At 32.4% G+C, this 14,856-nt stretch overlaps 1 protein-coding gene across 2 annotated transcripts in view; it reads left to right on the top strand.

Moving 5' to 3' along the window:
- Positions 1–14,856, top strand: part of Sema1b (Semaphorin 1b) — a 467,015-nt gene that overhangs the window by 323,151 nt on the left and 129,008 nt on the right. The gene's annotated exons all lie outside the window — the stretch shown is intronic.

Here is a 14,856-nt window from a genome sequence, read left to right as displayed (position 1 = left end):
TCCATAATGCCTTTATTACGTGGCTATGTTTATACTCTATATCTGTTGGCGATTTACATATATTTTTTTCGATTAGTGGCTTTTATAATACGTTGAATGAATGCGATGGCTAATGTGATAATAATGTTTGAATATATCTTATTTGACATCATTTACGAAGCTTTTCTGACATACATTTTTATCGACATTCAATTCACTCACATCCGTGATTTTTTTATTAGATACCTTGTCAATATTTGACGTAAGTAATTATTAAAGCTGTCTTTACCTTTTTACCATATATTTTATCATCATAAAAGGTGATAGCTTTCAATTATAATTTATGTAATACGATTCAGACGATTGTATTGCTTAAATGTAGTCATGTTATACTTTTGTTTTGACTACCATTAAAATTTTAATTAAATATATTGATGTTGGTGAAGTTGTACTATTTAGCACAAACACCTGTACATATAAAAATTAGCCTGATTAAACTCAATTATATCCCAGTTATCATGTTCGGTTCATCTGACCGATGCAGACAATTAACCACACTCGAAAATCAAAGTTATATTTTAATTCCACTACCTTTTTACGATTCAATTGTTAACTTTATTCATGATGTATTATTCAGAAATGGTATCTTCAAAAATTGTCTTTGCGAAAGAAAATAGTAAATACACATTTATTGCTTAGTAGGGTAGGTATACGTTTTTTAAGCTACTGTTTACTTTTTTACTACACTGATGCGCTTCTTTACCTCGATCGCCTCGCATAAGATTATATCAAATGATATTTACTCGTATTAATATGATATGTAGTAATAAATAAATAAATAAATTGATAATATAATATGTAAACAATATTTTTGTTACCTATATATTATTACATCATTTTTATCCTACAGCTGGAGTGTAAAGTTATCATATACTCTAATGTCATAAAGCGGAATGCACAATCTAAGATTTAGATCCTAAGGATAAGTCGCCGAAAAGCATGACTTAACTATGGATAATCCTGAGTATAGAGTTAAGGAATCCTTAACCATTGACTACTTTTGTTATGAACACGCCCCCTTCTGTATTACCATTTACCACTGACAGCTGCTGTCAAAATAAATTCGCATGTCTATAAAACAGTCCATACACTCAAATTCATTTAACAATGTATCTCAATATGGATATTGATAGTGTTAATTCGTTTGGCATGTACTTGCAGAATATTATTTTACTTTTATAGACCAGCCCGCAGAAATTCAAAATGCCAGGTGAAGAATGACACTTGACGCTAGTGTTACCATGTTAAAAAAATATCTTGCGGTGCCTGTGGAATCACGTATAATGACTTATAACGGAAACATAAGAGTATTATAATTAAATATTAATATGTATTTATAGTTATTGCATTTATAAAATGCAGTTGTCATATTTTTGTCATCGTTTAACAATTATAAAATAATTTACCTAAACTATAGGAAAGAGAATTTTTAAATATGGTATTATTTTCAATAGAAATCTTAACTAAGGACAATGTTTCTGCATAGTGTTTTCTGCTAAGGAAATTTTAGTTATGACAAATGTTTCTCCATTCCGCTCATAGTGACAAAAAATTTTGAATAAGTTTCTAAATCTCCTCGCACGTGCAATTGTCCAGGTATGTTTATTTTAATACAAACCGTTTACTTTAGGTATCTAAATATCAAAAAAATATAACTGTGATAACTCTAATATAGCGATTAGATAGATATACCTACACATTTGTGTAACAGCGGGTTTTTTTAGTTCTGTAGTTGGTATTGGTGTCGTGTCAGCCACTGTCTAAAAAGTCGCACTTGTATATAATTTTATCAAATCATTTTGAACAGCACCGTTTGGTTTTGCCCACTAAACATAGGCTTAGCGCTATCATAACGAAGACAGGTTATTGAGTTAACTGTTGTTTTTTTGTACGTAAGACTTCAATACTGGATTCGATAATGCTAATTCCTCAGGCGTCTGTCCATATGCGGCAGTCTCCGCACTCACTCCACTATCGACAAATTAATTTTCAAATCAATTTGCAAAAAAAGCTAAATTACGCAATACAAACCCGTAACTTACATAATAATAGGCATTTAATGTAATATATGTAATATTTTAATACCGCAATTTATTGGTAATATACGGCGTCTATGACCGTAGGTGCTAAAAGCATACATATAAAAGTTATATTATGTTTTTATAACATTCATTTCTTCATTTGCATATCTAATTAGTGTGGCAACGGCAAGTTTTCTAAGCGACAGGTCACATGATTTCGGTGTCTTGTCTTCAGATGCATTCATAATATTCCTAAATTTTATTGTAAGTAAGTATATTAATAATATTTAGTACCTATGCATTTTTTCCTTACTATACGTTTAAATCTTATATGAGGCAATCGTTATTTAAACAAATCCATTTGCCCAATCTTCATGAAATTGTAGTTTTTCGTTTTTTCGATATAATGAATCTATCATTTGTTTTAATTAGATATTATATAAATTAAAACAAAATATTTTTTTTTGTGTAACACGCCTAATTATAATAAAACATATGTTACCATGTAGCATGGTGTGGATAGAGAAGGACCACGTTATTGGGGTACTAGCTACAACTGATCGTGGTGATGAGTGAAGAAAGGTACCTTTCGCAATCATCATTAGTAATACTTAGATACAATATTGAGGAATTGAGGACGGTAATAATTGAAATTACAATCTTTCCTAACAATCTTCTTCCATCCGAATCCGGATCTGGGCTGATCTGGTTGCTTCAGACCATGGCCCCCGGGGCCAGGCTGACAGGGCTCTAGTCTAGGGGCCCGGGGTCAGGGGGCCCAGCTTGAGGTTGACCTAAAGTCAGTAACATCACAATTTTGCACTAATAGTAAAAAAAATAGTCGCCTCCGTATTTTACTTCGAGAGTGGTTGTACGATGCATTTTTAATTATTGTGTCGATACTACCTACTCCATAATAATTCATGTGAACGTATTCATCAAAATAAAAAATCGTAGAAATAATTGAATACCCTTAATTTAACCTCGAACACAATTTGGAAAACGCTACTATATAACGTCACATGGGCGTAGTGATAGTTAGGGGGCCCGCCAACGATCCTAGTCTAGGGGTCTGCTTCAGGATGTGGGGGCCATGCTTCAGACATTGTTAGTTTAGTAGTTTTCTCGACTTCCTTCCTTCCACTCAGCCAGTGATCAATCAATCAGAAAATATTTTTACCTACATGATTTGATTATCTGTTTGCGTGCTAATATATATATATATGTTACCACGTACCTACTGCTATGCATCTTTAAAATTAATGTAATATACCTAAATACATATAATTTTACGTAACGAAGGTGCACCTTCACCCTTCTAGATAAGATTGGCTGTAGCAAAATTCGTAGGGGTAATAGTTTCCTATAAAATTAATCCGGATACGCGATCAGCGGGGTGTGGAATGCGCCTTCGTGAGATAAAAAAATCTTCTACGCGTTCTAGTATTAAACAAATTTCCTTATATTCTTCTCATGCCTATAATCATGTAGGTAGGCACCTATATAATTGGATGCATATCTGTGCCTTTATTCCACTGTACCCACCGCGAGTGGAATGTGTCGCGACAGAATTATTTAGTTGTTATAATCTTGGCTACTATATTCAATTGAGTAAGGTAACAATACTTTAGTACATTTTACTCGCGGTGAGTGCAATGGAATAAAGGTGCTGTTATAGCTTTACATTGCGTTTTATCAGCGCTGATGAAAAACTATGTGCATTTTCATGTTTAATGGTTAGGTAAAATTCATTTATCACACTATTTTTAACCATGTAATATATTTTTAATCTGTAGTCAGTGTTAATTACTCAATAAACCCGGCAGTAAATAACACACTTTAGTATGACGTTGTAAAAAAATGCGTCGATGAATTCTGAAACTCGTTTGGCGCATTCCAATGATGCCCAATCTTTTTGTATGCCGGAACCCTTGACGCATTTTGTAAAATCTGGCGGAATCCCTACCTAACTGGTCCAGAAAGAAAAGTTACAAAATGCACTGAAAATGGTACATCTCACTATATTATATAGCGACAATTCGACATTAGTCTGAAAAATAATTAAGCAACAAACTTACAAGGCGAAATTTTTGTCACCAATACAGATCTACTCCGAAAAATTATATTAGCCGCATTTCTCCTTAAATTTTAGTGTCTTTGTTATTTATTAGGTAGGTTACTATCGATTTTGAAAAAAAATATATTAAAAGAGTATTGCATATATTGCCTTCGGTTGTCGAAAATTAATGGAATTAACAAAAATACTAATATGCGCCAAATACCAAATATTTTGCTGTAGGTATCTGTAACGTTGACGTGGTAATATTAAAAGTTTTGACAAAAACCAAATGATCAGTGCGTAGTAGGCGGTGACATTTAAAAATGACAACCGATTCCTCCATTCTTTATTACTACAAAATATCCCTATCACGTAAAACTCACCCTAGTTCAATAATAATTATAGCGCAATATTATAGTGTTTTAGAATACGCTATGTTAAAGCTTATGATTACCGCATTAATAAAAAGTTGATTTTTTTTCTCAAGATTTTACACTTTGGTGAGGGAATCACTGGCGCATCTATTTACCAATATGCTTACGATATTTACGATAGGTATATAAGTGTGTATTGATAATAATATAGGTACAGTAAAAACGAAACAATGATGCTGTTCGTCGATTGTATATGTACGTACGAATACGCGGTCATCGGCTGCCAGGCATTTATCACGGCTCCCCATACGCACGCACACTATCGACCAACCGCATTATTGTTTCGTTTTTACTGTACTTATCTTATGTTATTATGTACGTATTCACTTTGCTCAAATTAACCATTTTAAATATTACGTTAACTTAGTCCGAACGGGTTAAAGTAGTTACAGGTGTTTTACGACAAAAATGGCGGCTTTTTGCTTAAGACCGTGTTTATCTTCACGTACCAAAAACGTTTTATTTCCTTATAAGAGGCATGGGTGAATGGTTATAGTAAGATTTTCTTCGCGAGAGGCGATTAATGTTTCCTGAAGTATATAATAATATAATACCAAAAACATGACCGGTATTGAAAGTTAAACAACTATAAAATAACTATTATTGCTTGCATAATATTTTATTGTTATTTTCTATTAAGGGGGGACATGCTCGTCGAAGGTCAAAATTGAGTTTTTATTGTATTTTCAAACCATGATCCTGGACACTCCTTAAACGTTGTAGATGATCTATTTATATAATTTTGAAGCCTTATTATCCTTTATAGTTATTTTAAACATTTGATGACTGCATGAAGTATTTTTGTTACATAAAATAGTATTCTTTTAAACCTCTCGCTCTAATGTTTTAGAATATAGTCATATTTCGGTACAGAACTGTGCAGTGGTGTTAAGATTTTTTACATTTATTAATTTTTAAACGCATTTATAAAACCATTAGTATAATTTATTACGAGATAATTTTTGTAAAATATTCACGATAAAAAATTATATTGATAATCTCTGTGATCCCAAATTTGACAAGAATTAGGCATTTTATTATTCAAAAAATCGGCAAGATTAACACATTTGAAGATGAATCTAAAGATATTTATTATAAGCTATGTCTTTGACCATTCAAGTGTGATAAAAATCTTATGAATAATGATTGCTTTATAATAATTATTGACCTAAGAATAAGGTAGTGTTTTTTTGAAATACGCCATTTCTTTTGTCATTCCCTAGTGGTTAAGCTACAACATACGGCCGTAGCCATAAAATGACAAACTATAATTAAAGTAGGGAGTAAAATTATGTTAACGCGCGTGTTTGAACATGTACTTAACCGATTTTTTTTTTATTTTTTTTTAAACGGTACATGTTAAAACACGCGCGTCAATATCATTTTACTCCCTACTTCAATTATAGTTTGTCAATTTATCGCTACGGCCGTATGTTGTAGCTTAACCACTGGGGAATGACAAAAGAAATGGCGTATTTCAAAAAAACACTACCTTATTCTTAGGTCAATAATTATTATAAAGCAATCATTATTCATAAGATGTTTATCACACTTGAATGGTCAAAGACATAGCTTATAATAAATATCTTTAGAATCATCTTGAAATGTGTTAATCTTGCCAATTTTTTGAATAATAAAATGCCTAATTCTTGTCAAATTTGGGATCACAGAGATTATCAATATAATTTTTTATCGTGAATATTTTACAAAAATTATCTCGTAATAAATTATGCTAATGGTTTTATAAATGCTTTTAAAAATTAATAAATGTAAAAAATCTTAACACCACTGCACAGTTATGTACCGAAATATGACTATATTCTAAAACATTAGAGCGAGAGGTTTAAAAGAATACTATTTTATGTAACAAAAATACTTCATGCAGTCATCAAATGTTTAAAATAACTATAAAAGATAATAAGGCTTCAAAATTATATAAATAGATCATCTACAACGTTTAAGGAGTGTCCAGGATCATGGTTTGAATATACAATAAAAACTCAATTTTGACCTTCGACGAGCATGTCCCCCCATATTATTTTTCTACATCTTACATGTGGGTATAATTTATTAACATTTACATTATGTGAATTTTAACAAAAGAGTCCAATTCACTTGTCATTATTCACCTTTTGTGAATAGTATTGTTTTTATTGTTTTTTTACTATTAAGAAAGTATCTAGAAGCAATACAATAAAATTCTGAAATTAAACATAACCATGAAAACTTCTCTTTTGATTATACAGATATTTTATTATATAGCCATTCATTATTGCCGTTAAATAAAATTGCAAAGCAATAAAAACATTATCTTTCTCGGTTTATTGTACCTCTCCGCGTATACATTTCTACTCTTTTAAGTTTAGTGTTTTATTAGAACAGTTATTATATTTTTTCTTCATTAGTTTTCTTTGTAAAACTACATTAATAAAATAATATAGGTTGTAGGTCAATACTTCTTCAAGTTATAATAATTATCCGATTAATTATTCGGGAAGATTTCCCAATTTTGTCGACAAATATTAACATTTTTACATTTGATTAATAAATATATAATTCTGAAAGATTAATCGTCAAGGAAAATTTCTAAACTCGACGCAGAAGAGGAAGATCGGCTTCATTTCTTCTAGAATCTATGCAATCGGCGGAATGCTGGAGAGACATTTGTTTCTAGACTGCTAGGACATTGGATATAAGCTACCGTTCAATCAAAATATATTCTATGACTTTAATTTCTCTCAAATATATTTGATGACCTCCTGTTGTGTCTTAAGCATAAAGTATGCAACCAATCTGTGCTACCAGTGCTCACGTATACATGTGAAACGTGGACTCGTAAGTAAGAGAAATCCAAAATAAGCGTGGCATGAGAAGGTGAATGTTGGACATAACGCGGAAAGACCACAAAAGAAACCAATGGGTAAGACAGCAGACAAGAGTACGCGAAGTGATTAGAGGTTTTTAAGCAGATGAAATGGCAACGAACTGGACAAATACCGTCATACAGTGGTGCTCAAGAAGTACTAAACGATCACAGGAACTCCCTAAAACCCGCTTGATAGACAAACTCATAAAGTTTGATGGATGTACGTGACAGTGAAGAACTAGGGATCGAGAGGAGTGGAGAGAGCTATGGGGAGGCCGTCATCCAACAGTGGATCGATCCCGGTTCATGATGATCCTATACAACGCTATCCACTGCGTTTCCGAACCGTACATGATAATATAATATAGTCCAACTAGTAGTTTTGTACATTATGTATTTGTCGCAGCCGAGCATTGCATTACAATATTACAGGAAGAGAGGATCTTTAGCGAATCTATAAATCGCACTTTTCCGAGTGCATTCGCAACGGCAAATCCTCCGCCTTCGTTTTTGTTTATGGTCTCCACCGGTAAGTAAATATCGGAACACAATGGCCGCCGATTCGGCTGGCGATAACACATTGTTTGTATTTCCCACAAAGCCCGGAGACTTAGCCGAGAAAACAAATTTTCATAAAATACGTGACGCGAATGCCTCCTCGGATTTGGGATCGCAAAGACAACACAGGGTGTTAATGCATTATTTATCCAAGGCTACTGATGGGTCTAGACTGTTTAGAGCTTAACATTAAATAAATATTTACTAGATTCCTTTTCACAGTTAAGATTAGTCAACTGTCAATCCACGAACACTCAATTTAAGCAGAGAGGCCTTTAAGTATATCCGTAAGAAAACTGCTGGAAGATACAAACTATTTTCAACTTAAGAATATAGGTACCCAGTATTATGAAGATAATATTATACTTATACTTATCTACATAATTTCGGTTTCGATTTCGTCCTCTTTAGTGGAACTTACCTCTAATACAAAAATGCATTCTTATTCTAAAATAAGACTAATAAAATAGTTGTAAAATGATGTGTTAATTATTGAGTTTTCTTAGAATATTGTGAATTTAACCAGTGTTTATATGCTTTCAATAAACGATTTTTTATCTTTAAATTGTTAGTGTGTGTATTTTTCGTATCATTTCCAGCGCGTCTATTCACATATAAGACTGCTATCGGCCGCTATCGAGGGTAGTGTATCATTTTTGTATTGATATATTATAATTGTTACAATAAGTTAGCCGTTTAAACAGTCAAAACTGTCTAACTCGTTCTTAAAATTAGCACAGCCAAGAGAGGTACAATTAAAACATAGTACCTATTGTAACAATTACAATAACTTAAATTATAATACCTCAATCCAAACATATGAAAAACTACCCTCTATATCCGCCGATAGCAGTCTGGTGTATATAATAGATGCGGCGGAGGTTGTTAAATTGTGTGGTAGTGTGTTTTATAATAACTTATTGAATGAATAAGTTTTTGTTTCGATGGTTTGAATTGTTGAAAAAGTATTTTTTGAATAGTAATAAATAAAACTACACACCTACGCACTTATGTATGTATTCTAAACCGTAAGTATTGTTAATTGAAAAAAAATGGAAGTGTGTTTACGGCGTAGCCATTTGATTCACTTTACCCATTTTGATTCAACAATTTATTATTTTGCAAAGTCATTAACACCCGGTATAAATAATTCGTAATTTAGCCGTTTTTTGCCTCAGCTGGAGAGTTGTTATCGAATGTTTATGTAGCGGTCTCCACGCCTCGTTACTTTGCATATGAATTTTTTTTGTGGCAATGAAAAAATAGCTTAATTTTTTCTTCTGGTTTATCGATGGTAAAGCCAGAGACGAACTGCGTGTAAGTTGATACTGCAATGCAGAAAGGGTCAATGTAGTATGTTTGTGTTTTCATTATGAAGTATCTCGTTGATAGAATTTCGGCGTGATTCAACAGATATATTAGAATTATACATTTTTGTTTTTAATGTTTTGAATTAACTACCGAAACTATCGACATTTTATTATTTTGTATCTTGGCATGGTGGTGTAGTGTACACAGAATAAATAAAACTATAGTATTAACTGTTCTGTAGTGGTGTACCTTCATATAGCGTCCATCTACTGACCCCCACTGATATATACCAGGCGGACACTTCGTATTAAGATAGTTTTACCCATAGAAAATAGAGTAAAGAAAATTCTAAATTTCAGTAATCACCTCAATTTTTCCAGTCGTCTAATAAAATTTCATTCACATACTAAACTTACAATGTGCACTCTTATTGCAGTATAACTACAATTCCCTGTTCTCAATATAAATTGTATATTTATTGCAATATTTAAACGGACACTTAAGCATAATAAAACAATAATGCGGTCAACAGATTAACCCGATATTGCAATATCCACTGTTATAGAAATATAGATAGAGCTATTTTTTCAAGCATATTTACCTGCATTCATTAAAATTTCGAAAGAATTCATTTTGTAAGAACAGACCCAGTTGTCTATGACCAGGGTCACTTCCTAGACCTTTACCTTTTTATTCTTCAGACGTTGCGTATTTAGTAATGAGAATTGTGAACAATGATTTTCGATCGATTTTTGCTTTCATTTGTAGCACTTAAAACCCTCAAAAACGCACAAAAAACCCTAATGTATTTGATAGGCATTGGTAGGTAGCAGGTAGGTAATCTAAACGTTTATAATAATTTCCTTTTTGCAGATTTTGTGACAGACGCCTTTACTCTATATCACACTTGCGATTGTCTTGTAACGTATTATACAACAATGAATCGTAAAAAAGCTTTTGTACATAAAGATTGATCGATTTTCAAACTAAGTACATGAACCTTTTTCGTCATTGTAGCTTTACTTTTTTATCATTACTACCGCATTGACGTGATTTCGTCAAGCAATATTGTTATTGACATTTTGTATATCAGACTTTTCTCATCCGTTATCGAATTTCTTAATTCCAAATTTACATAATATAATATTATCTAATGTCTATGTATCGTAAATTCTTTTTTACTTTCGCCTACTATGTATTCATCTTGTTACTATCTACCATTGATATACTAGTATATCAATGCTATCTACTCGCTTTTTAACAGTCTCTAGTGTTGTTGTATAATTATCTTATTGTAACAAATTGTATTAAATTATTCGTAATTGAAAATGCATCACCTTTGCCGCTGACCACAATCTCGCTGCGCTATTAATTGTGTGTTATTATTCTTTGATCGTTATGGTGTTATTCTGTTGGCGTCAGGAAACCATAGTCTTCTTGTCGTAAACAGACATTAACACCACTTTCCTCTTACGCAAATCAACGAAATACTATATCTGCAATATTGTAATAATAATAATAATACAATAATACCTACCCACACAGTGCAGCGCGTAAGTTAATAAACTATTCTGGAAATGGATTTTACCGAAAAACAGCGATAGTCAACCACTTCATCCATGTGACATAATATAGAAAGAAAAAATATACTTTCAAGATATTCATAATAAAAAAAATATACTGATTCGTCTTATTAATTGTTAGATTTCTAGGGACGTACTTCTCTACTCACTTATATTTTTGCAAATTACGATTGGGCGAGAGAATATTCAGTAAAACACCGGCAAAATTCAATGATATGAACCCTCTCAATATTTTTTAAGCGTGGCTGCAAAGTATTCTGGATGCCATGGACGGATAGAGTGGCCAACAAAACCGTTTTGATCACAGCTGATGTAAGGTTAAGGTGATACATCAGTGAAACGGCAAATAATTTTCAACTGTAGGCGCGACGAAATTTTGGACTCGCTGCCATTCGGAGGGAGAACGTCGAGCTGGAAACACGTCAATTTGTTTCGTGATGGCGACGGGCGTATTAATTCTTAAATCGTGTAAACATGACTAAAAACGTTACCTATTTACTTTAAAAAGAAAACATGTCGATGAATATATTAGTATTGTTACTGATAGAACAGAGTTCTGAGTGCTAACCACTACACCATGGGACCGATTTACTGATAGAACAATAAACAGAACATTAAACGGACACATGTTGGATTTATATGACAAATTATATTTCGTTTGACATGCGTCATTTGCACCCGCGACCCGCAATCCGCGCATCGCTTAGCCACGATCTTTTTAGACCGTGCCTCAGCTGAGGTATAGCCTTAAGGTTTCCAAGCTACCGTAACCATGCAAAGGAACATTGAAGCATATAGAAAGCAAAAAACGTACTGTTCATAAATTACGACGACAAATGCGAGCAATTCATGTTGCGGCTCACGGCACAGTGTTATCCAGTGTCGTGGTGACCAGAAAGTCACTGTGGAAGATGAAAAATAATCAATACATTAATTGGTTAATAATTCGTGTAAACACTGTAAACCCTTCAAGCAAAATCGCAATGCGCGTGAATGGCGAATTGCGTTGTTTTGATATAAACTGACATTTGATACTTTTCTCCACCTCGTCAAATGCTGCTACGTAGTGTTATTTTACAAAATAATGTAATTTTCAATTCAAATTATGCACGATTTATTTCACATTTTGACGCGTGAGATCAGAAACGCCACAACGACTTCACCACTATTATTAAGGCAACTTTATGCCTAATTTCCTTCTAGTCGACTGTTTCCTGTTATTGGTAATTATCATTGGAGCTTTCTGTTTGGATCTAGATGACTATAACACTACAAGATAATATGCATGCTCAAATAAATAAATGGATCATTGAATCTCTCCAACATACTCACTAAGTATTGTTCAAAGTTTAAATCGTTTAATTTAGTGACACAACCCTTTTATAATTATGGTGTACAACAAACTCAAACCCTGTATATTGTTTTATATTAAAATATGGAAATAAATTGCGCGAAAACATTTTTGACTCAAATCAAATATATTTTTATTTTCGTTTTCCGGGTAAAAGTAGACCCGTGTCCGGAAATTTGTTCTTCTGTAGTTGGCCGTATTACATTTCATCATGAGATGTTGTATGCGAAATAGGTTGACATCAAATTCATTTCTAAATAAAACGCTTAAAAATACCATCAGAAAAGGTAGATAATTAAGTAATTTAGAGAACTTATAATAATATCGTATAATTTATATAAATTTGTGTTAGGTGCTCGTTAATAGTCGAGTCATCTATATGTATACAATTTACATGTAACCAAAGGCGACACAAGTTTTGTCCTCTTTCATGAATCAGCCCAAAGGCAGTAAAAGAACCAACCATCTTCAATAAAAAGATGACTCCGTTGACAGTCGGAAGAATCAGATTTTGAAAATTGCCAATCATAAAACTTGACTGGTGACGAATTTGAACCCTGTGATTTATCTGCGATGTCGCTGCGAATTTCTTCTTAAAATTCAAGTTCTAATTCTTCAGTAGGGACCTACTCCACAGCTGAAACCCAAAATTGTAAGGAAACATTAAAAATATTTTTTCCTGCATCAAAACGTACTTTTAATTTTGTTAATACTAAATACTAGTAATGTTTGATAAACGATTTTCATGCGGAACCGTATTAGGGAAACGCAGGTTTGAATTTAAAATAAAATAACCACAGTGGATTTGAAGCATTTATTTATCACATTGGCACAGTTACTTATAAAAAATCTACATACTGACGTAACCTAGTATGTCAAATTTTAATCAAACTTTAGCCTCCTCCAAAGTCCTTCTCTAGTTTTCCCATCTTCTACGAACCTTTTCCAGTACTCAGCCTAAAATAACTACCTACTTACATTAATTATTTTCCCAAGTACCTACGCCCGAGCTTACAGCAAGTAAAGTATTACATAATTATGGTATTCTACAAAAAATACAGCGTACCTAACTGCAAAACGGTTTGCCAGTTGATTTACTGCTACAAGTCTTCCGGCAATAAATCTTACTTTGGAAAATCAATAAAAAGCTCTACATTAAGGATAAAATATAACTTTCCATAACGGAACATCGTCGTAGTATTGATATTTCAGTCTAGAAATATTATCACTGGGTAACATCATGCGCTTACAGCGACGCCTGCTACTTACTTCTAAAGAATTGAAATAGTTTTAATCGAATCTATGCGCCTATTAATACGGTAAGGTTTATTATTTATTTGTAATCTTCTATTGATTATATATTATCTTTATGGTACTATGATAAATTAGCTAGTTGTTACTGGTTTATTAACATTAATTATACTTCGGTATTGTTTGGGCATAACCTGTTAACTGCAAAATGTTGAATTTGCAGGAAATCCATTTTAAACTTTGAATTGCCCACATAAATTTCGGTTCATTTTTTTGGCCTAACATTGAGAAAAACATTTTAAAATAAGAAAAAACTGAAGAATTAGATTGTCAATTATTTCACTAATTAGGAAAATATGGTCAATAATTATCAGTGATCAAACTATGATAAGGTCTTTGGTCATGTTTTATTAGATTTTTATCAGGTTATACCCAAATACCACTGACTTGCATTACCATCTCATAATAATTCAATTAGGTATGTATTTACTAACTATATTATTTATACTTAAATAAAATTAATTACGGTATTCTACAAAATATTCTACCGTAGTTTATTGATAATATCAACCTTGTCACAGTTTCTTATGTCTAAAAGTAAAGTCGAGGAAATATTCTCTCCATTTCTTTGTATTGCGATCTGTCCTTTGCCATCCGTATATAACAGTTCAACTACTCACATTGATGGAAGACGATTGTTTGTGGCATCCGTTCCAAGTAAAAGAGGCGGATGAAGTGTTCCATAGTGACGACTCGTCTGACGAGATGAATAAATTCGCTAGAAAACACAACCAATAAAATTGTAAAGGAAATTTGGAGATAGCTGATTCATAATTCATAAAAATGCAACGAGGAAGATTGTACATTTATTTCGTATTTGAATATTTTCAAAAAAATCCTGGCATTATGGAACAAAAAATAATGTTTCGATATGTAAGCATTATTTTTTACTATTATTGTATTGAAATCAGTTACGACCCGACTCCGTGATTCAATCAATTTAAGCCAAACCAACGGTATTTTTATTAGACTCTACTAGCTTTTAAGTGCACTGTCCCAGCTCGAGGTGCCAGAGCTATAACCGCATCATAAAGAACGATATTTCACACTTCCAACTGGTACTCCGCCATATTTCTTTAGAATAACACCAACAAAACGAGGAAAAAATTTAACTCCTGAATATTGACCAAAATATAATAATTTATTAAGGGTTCTAAACTTTTTTTAATGAAAAGAACATATTATAATTCTGAAAGTATTGGAGGTCAATATCGTTTTGATTAATGAAATTTCCATAATTTGGGGGGGGATACACCTATTTTTAAATCATATTATATGCACAATGTGTGGTTAAAAATTTGTCAGAAATATGTTTATAAGTAC

The sequence above is a fragment of the Rhyacophila brunnea genome, unplaced genomic scaffold (genome assembly GCF_057557595.1).
Source record: "Rhyacophila brunnea isolate RB1 unplaced genomic scaffold, BYU_Rbru_1.0 scaffold_2, whole genome shotgun sequence".
Classification (NCBI taxonomy): domain Eukaryota; kingdom Metazoa; phylum Arthropoda; class Insecta; order Trichoptera; family Rhyacophilidae; genus Rhyacophila; species Rhyacophila brunnea.
The sequence above is the reverse complement of the archived record's forward strand: the minus strand, read 5'-3'. Positions and strand labels throughout refer to the sequence as shown.